Source organism: Alosa pseudoharengus, unplaced genomic scaffold (genome assembly GCF_046254945.1).
Source record: "Alosa pseudoharengus isolate Yale_2024_CS ecotype anadromous, Long Island Sound unplaced genomic scaffold, YU_APseudo_1.1 YU_APseudo_1.1_scf_14, whole genome shotgun sequence".
Classification (NCBI taxonomy): Eukaryota; Metazoa; Chordata; class Actinopteri; order Clupeiformes; family Clupeidae; genus Alosa; species Alosa pseudoharengus.
In genome coordinates, this window is record NW_027468609.1 from 697,456 (window position 1) to 704,278 (window position 6,823).

At 39.5% G+C, this 6,823-nt stretch overlaps 1 long non-coding RNA gene across 1 annotated transcript; it reads left to right on the forward strand.

Annotated features, from left to right (window-relative positions):
- The first annotated feature begins 2,471 nt into the window (after positions 1 to 2,471).
- On the forward strand, positions 2,472 to 4,785 carry LOC143122306 (uncharacterized). The gene is made up of 3 exons (XR_012986629.1): positions 2,472 to 2,537; positions 2,670 to 2,773; positions 4,694 to 4,785. It is a non-coding gene; the product is annotated as an uncharacterized LOC143122306 (long non-coding RNA).
- Positions 4,786 to 6,823: the final 2,038 nt, after the last annotated feature.

The following is a 6,823-nucleotide window of genomic DNA, read 5'->3' on the forward strand; positions in this document are numbered from 1 at the left end:
CTCTTTAAAGGAACCGTAGGCCTATGTAAGATGTATTTCAATTAATCATAAAATGGCCATGATATGTCACAGACATTAATAAATCATGCACATTTCAAATACTTATATCAATGACAACAGTAGTCCGGCCAGGATATTGTCATTTAAAAAGTGAAGTTGCAGCCCCCAACTGATGTTCATGTTGTCATGTTGTGTTTTGGCCTGATGCGCCACCCTCCACCGATCTACTAATCACAGTCAATAGTGTTTCGGCATCCGGGTTTCCAGCTCTGCCAGTCAGGGGGGATGGGGAGGGGATACACCGCTCTACAGTATTTTGAAAGTGATTGCTGTACCAGTTTTGGCCACAATATTACATACGGTAACTTTAATGGTAATCCTGATAATAACCTGAAAATCTCTTAGACATTCATTTTGCTCATCAGTTCTTCTATGTCATACACATCTCAAAAAGCCAGAAAGTAGAATTTACCCATTTACCCAACAAGAAAGTAGAATTTACCCATAATCCCTAACTGCGGTAGTTAGGACCTTAGCTGACCATTTTAAGTACAGCCCACATATAGGCTGTTTCTCAAAGTTAAGGACAGATCCTTCAAGGCTGCTTTTTCAAGTATATTACGTCATTGAATCTCGCCAAGCACTGTTCCAATGTCAAAGGTGCTTTAAAATACAGTACTGAGTCCTCATTCTGAGAATTTCTGAGGATGTATGCAGATCCTCTACGTGCTTGGAACACCCACAATCCTGTGCGCACATTTATAGAAGATTCCAAATCTGTACTAAAGGGAGCGTACCTATGTTCCCCGGGTCCTATGTTCCCCGCTTTGTATGGGACCGGGGAACATAGGACCCTTTTTTAAAACCCTAACCATAACCATAATCCTAACCCTAACCCTAACCCCAAGCGGGGAACATAGGACCCGGGGAACATAGGGATGACCCCGTACTAAACAAGGCAGTTCGCTATGAATTTAAATGTAAACATTGTCTTATTGACAACTTTGAACTCTCACACGTAATAGTTTAAATAAGGCATTTAGGAAGGGTATTTAACCCTTCACTAATGAGAGTAATTGCTAGCTAAATAGTTGCCTGGCTAACGTCAGACCTCATCTCATTGAGATGGGGTCTGAGAACTTAATTTTCTCGTATTTGAAACGTGGTTTACGAATGCCCAGAGCCGTTTATTGGGTGCTACGAATGTCTATCAAATGCGTCTGTATGTAGCTCATAACGGCTTCGGTGTGTCGTCATCGTCTTACTGCCCTCCCTCCGTTCTGTGATTGGTTCCTTCGTTGAGGTGAAAACGAAGTCCATAGAATCCAGGCTGCATAGCAGCGTGAATAAAATTGTGTGCGTAAGGCAGCACGGGAAAACCCAGGCTAGATAAATAGTGCACTTTGCTCACCAGATTAGGACGCTTATTACAAACAGTTTTTTTTTTCCGAACACGTTGATGACGTCAGATAGGAATAAACTTTGCATCGGTATAATAATTTGCTTTGCGCCAGGTTTTGTGTCGTGGAAATAGGGCCCTTTGTCACATACAGCAAACATCACCTCACCATCAGCTAGCTGCCTGAGCCCTGATTAAACTAAAAATACACGATCTCTGTGGACAGCCCAGGCTCCAAAAACGGCAACAAAAACAACCTGGTTCAGCCTGGGGGGTATTCCAAATACCTGGTTTAGTGACAAACCTGGGTAAATTAACTCAGAGTAAGGGGTAAACCTCCTAATAGAAGAGCTGTATGGCTTCATTCTCCTAACAAAGCAATGCCACAGGGCTCTTGTTGTAGGAGGCTTCCCATTTACTCTGAGTTAACTTACCCAGGTTTGCCACTAAACCACGTACTTGGAATACTCCTTGGACCATAAAATCATTATAAACTGTTCCAGCAAATCATCGACGAGATGCGGGTTTAGGAGAGTTTCAATTGCATGGGAGAGATGGCGAGGGAGTAGCGAGTTGGCTCTGTTTTGTTTGAACGTCAACAGAAGTGATGTTACCCAGCATCGCTTAGAGCATCTTTAAGAAATAGAAGAAGTGCAAAATCACTCTGAATGTGGACTGAACACTCCCCTAAATATCTTTAAGCTTTGCGCCTTTGACCAACCGTTTCAGATCACCAAGACAGGGCCCTCAAAGTTCAAAAATCTTAGAAAAAATAATTTCTAACCTAGCCTAAATAATTTCCCTTAGGCATAGCCTTTTGGACACTAGTCATAGGCTAGCATTTCAATGTGTGCTACTTCTGATGATTTGCCATTTATTTTCAGAAAGTGATAGAAAACAAGAAGAAAGGGTTACTTGAGATATTGAAAGAAAAAAAAAGGGAAAAAATAGCACAGCAAAAGCACGAGGAGTTAATTGAAGATGACGAAGATGAATTTGAAGATGAAGATGTAGATGATGATACAGGAGATCCTGGAGTGGTGCCTGAACAGGTGTACAATGACCTATTTAAAAAATACAAAACTGAAAAAAACAAACACAGAGTCACAACTGAAGAACTGAACACATTAAAAAGAAAGTAAGATCTTAATTTATTTACCTTATTGGCTTGGCCTGATTGTCATGTTAGAATGTCACTCGAAAAAGCTTGATCATCAGGCAAAGGGTCAAATGTTTATTGTCTAATAGGTCTTCTTCAACTTTGTTCTAGATATGATGATTTGGAAAAAGAAGTAGTAGAGCTGCGGGACTTGAGGGCTGTGACTTATGATCTTAGGGAAAGTGTTGCAGCAATTAAACAATGCATGTCACCTGGTGAGTTTAGCAAACAAATCACTGGCAATCTGTAAGGGATAATGTATAGAACGCCGGTCATTATTGTCATTATCCTGAATTTCCCCTTGGGGATCAATAAAGTATCTATCTATCTATCTATCTATTGGGAAAATAATGTAAGTCCCGACAGGGCGAACCAGACCCCGACGCGCAGCGGAAAGGTCTTGTTCCACCCTGAAGGGTCTTATTTTCCCAATAATGACCGGCGTTCTATGCATTATCCCACTTATTATTACACGGCTCTTCACAATGCAAGTAGAACGCTCCATTGACTTGATCAGCCTATCAGCACTATCATAAACCATATTACACGGCTACTTGCCAGAACGAAACAATAAACTCCCCACGATATGACTATTTAGCCTACATAGCCTAGGCTATAGCCTATTTGTTACCGTTCATCGTGGCTTTTGCTGAGAAACAAATAGTTCGCTACAACACACGCTGAACTTGAATCAAACATTCTTTAGAACACAACTGATCAACCGTCTGCTTTTCACTTCTGAATGAAGTTCCAGTAGTTGCGGAGTGATATGAAAGACCTGAATTCGAAGTTGGTAACGCTTTAGAATAACATGTGCTTATTAGGTATTAACATGCATTATAAGCAGTTAACAATTCATTACTAACAGTTAGTTAACTGTTTTTATCATTTAATAACATTAACTAACTGTTAACATGCAGCTTGTAAGTGTTAACAAGCAACCTTTTAAGTTACTTACACGCATATTTTTTAACAGTTGTAAGTGTTAACAAGCAGCTTGTTAATGCTTGTTAATGGTGTATTTAGACAAAGAGGTGGATAACTAATACACTTATAAGACCTTTCTTACCTATTTGTAATACATTTTGCAGCCCCCCAATCTAAAGCCATGTAGCCTATAGCTCCACAAGCCTGACCTTCTATCTCTACAGTATATATATTGATTTAGCTGTGAGAAAAGACACCTTCAAAATTGCTGCAGTGAGCAGGAATCGAACCCCGGTCTACTGTGCCATAGAGTGACCTGTTACTGACTGAGTTACATTCCAATCTGTGTTTTTGGAAGAAAATGTTCATATTGATTCTATATTCCGATAATGTTCTATATTATACGAGCTATGCTTTTTACAAATATGTTTCTGATGGAAAAGTGGTGTTTAATTAATGCAGCAACAGACCACGAATGTTCGCCTCTGTTCAAGGCAAACTGAAACATGTTTCAAATTGATTGTGAACGTTTGCCTATGTTTGCGACTTTGAACGCACCCACTTGTCGTCTTTAAGCCTCGGTTGCTAGGTAACCAAACTATATACAAAGCTGGCATAATATCTTTAGACTGCTGACAAACTGTTTTATGTGTTCACTGAACAAAGATTATGGAAATTAAACACCACTAGGCTACATGGTCCTCACTTCAGATTTGGAGGGCTGCAAAATTTACTACAAGTAGGTAAGAAAGGTCTTATAAGCGTATTAGTTATCCACCTCTTTGTCTTATACACCATTAACAAGCATTAACAAGCTGCTTGGTAACACTTACAACTGTTAACAAATATGCTTGTAAGTAACGTAAAAGGCTGCTTGTTAACAGTTGGTTAATGTTATCAAAGGATAACAACAGTTAACTAACTGTTAGTAATGAATTGTTAACTGCTTATTATGCAGTGTTAATACCTAATAAGCACATGTTATTCTAAAGCGTTACCGAAGCACAAACATCATTGCAATTGACAGCGGCCATTATTTTTTTCAGAGGTCCTCTAGTCGAAAATAATGACCGCTAGAACTTTAGGAAATCCCATTCAAGTCAATGGAGCGTTCTACTTGAATTGTGAAGAGCCGTGTAATAATATGGGTTATGTGCTGATAGGCTGATGACACTGCTGACTATCTGACTTGACCTATTTGTCTGCAGAATCAACTGCTACAGAAAATGTTGCACTGGATGTTGCACCAAATGCTGTTTCAGCCCCAGGTGATGAGTTGGCTCAGTTCTTTGAGGAGGATGGAAAGGTAGGTCTTGTCCAAACCTTGTCTGTATCAGTGGTTCCAAAAACCAAGTCTTGTAAAATGTTTTCAGTGCACATCCTACTTCTTTCTCTCAGCCCTTGATAATAATTTGCATGCTGAAAGCTACATTACTGAGGAAGGAGCATCAATATTTGAAGAGTAATTCCTAGACAAAACAATGTATAGGATGGAAGAAAATGTTGTCTCTTGGCCCATGAAAAGATTGTACAGAATATTCAATTAATTCCTACAAAGCCTCATTTGGAAAAAAAGGCAAAGGGCATTATAAACTGCTTCCCCCCTTCATATGTACAATCCAAATTCCCAAAAGGTTGGGATGCTTTGTAAAATGTGAATAAAAAAGAATGCTATGATTTACACAGGGTTCCCACGGGCCATGGAATTTCTGGAATGTCATGGAATATTGGAAAGTCAGGGAATTTTATCATTTTCAATTTTATCATTTTTGCGCAGCATGGTCACGATGCTAAGCGGATTTAATAGCAATTTAGCCCGCCTGCTTCTATGTGACAACAACAATCCTTCAGCAATCTTTAATGTTTTGTTAAATGCACATGCAAAAGAGGGGCAGCGCTGCAGCAGGTTCGTTACAAGAGAGAGCGGGGCGGGGCGAGGAAAGGCTGCGTGCGTAAAAAGCGCAGCTCAATGAAAGGATTTTATCTTGTCCTTAAATTAATGGGGCAGCCGTGGCCTACTGGTTAGCGCTCCAGACTTGTAACCGGAGGGTTGCTGGTTCGAACCCCAACCAGTAGGAGCGGCTGAGGTGCCTTTGAGCAAGGCACCTAACCCCTCACTGCTCCCCGAGCACCGCTGTTGTAGCAGGCAGCTCACTGCGATTCACTGCGACTGATTACTGTGTGCTGAGTGTTTTTCACTAATTCACAGATTGGGATAAATGCAGAGACCAAATTTCCCTCACGGGATCGATCAAAAGAGTATATATACTTATACTAAATAGTACAACATAAACATTAATATGTGGCGGCCGGTTTTAATTTCGTGGTGCCCCGCCACAGATTACTCAACGTATGGGAAACACTGGTCAATATATTATATTCATTATATAGTAAGTCATGGAAATTCAGGTAATTTTGTCAGGGAAAAGTCATGGGATTTTACATTTGACTTTAGTGGGAACCCTGTTTACAAATCATGTCAACCTATATGTAATTGAGACAAAGACAACATATTAACTGTTGAAGGAGAGAAATTGACTATTGACTATTGACTGTTGCAGCTAGTGAATTAACATGTTACAATGTAGAAGGAGATACAAGATATTCAATGTTGGAGCCAACATATAAAGAGCAGAATATCACAGAATATGCTGTTACAACACACCTAAATGAATGAGCTGCATGAATAGCCTTTCATGCATAAGGTCCATATAAGCACATTTTGAATTTGATGCCAGCAACACGTCTCAAAAAAAATCAGGATGGGGCAACAAAAGGCTGGAAAAGTTATGTTAGGACAACTAAAGGAGGAACATTTCACAACAGCTGGAACCATGAACAATTTACAAAGCGTCCTTTTTACGGAATTCGGGTTGCATGATATATCAATATTTTTTTCTGTAATACTTTTTAGATCTCAGAACTTTAACTAGACAAAGTAATTTTGAGGAAATTACCAGTGCATGAAAATGCAAAACGTATATTGACATAAAATGCAAAACAAACTTTTATTTGGAAACAGTTGTGGGCAGAGGAAACAGTTGGTGGGAGTCAAAGTTAATGACAACTGGCAGTTGAAATGGCTGAACAGTTAAATAGTTGAGTAGTTTAAATAGTTAAATTATTCAATAGTGAATTATTGTAGTGAGGACATTTATTTTGAAACAGTTGTGGGCAGAGGAGATTGCTGAACAGGATCTGTAGTCTTAAGAGAGCCAGATTGTATGGTTAAAGCCTGAGAGTATATCGTTTAAAAGTTGAATGTAGATAGTGTAATGGATGTTGATAGCCAGGAAGTTGAATGGATGTTGATAGGCAGATTGTTTAATGGATGTTGA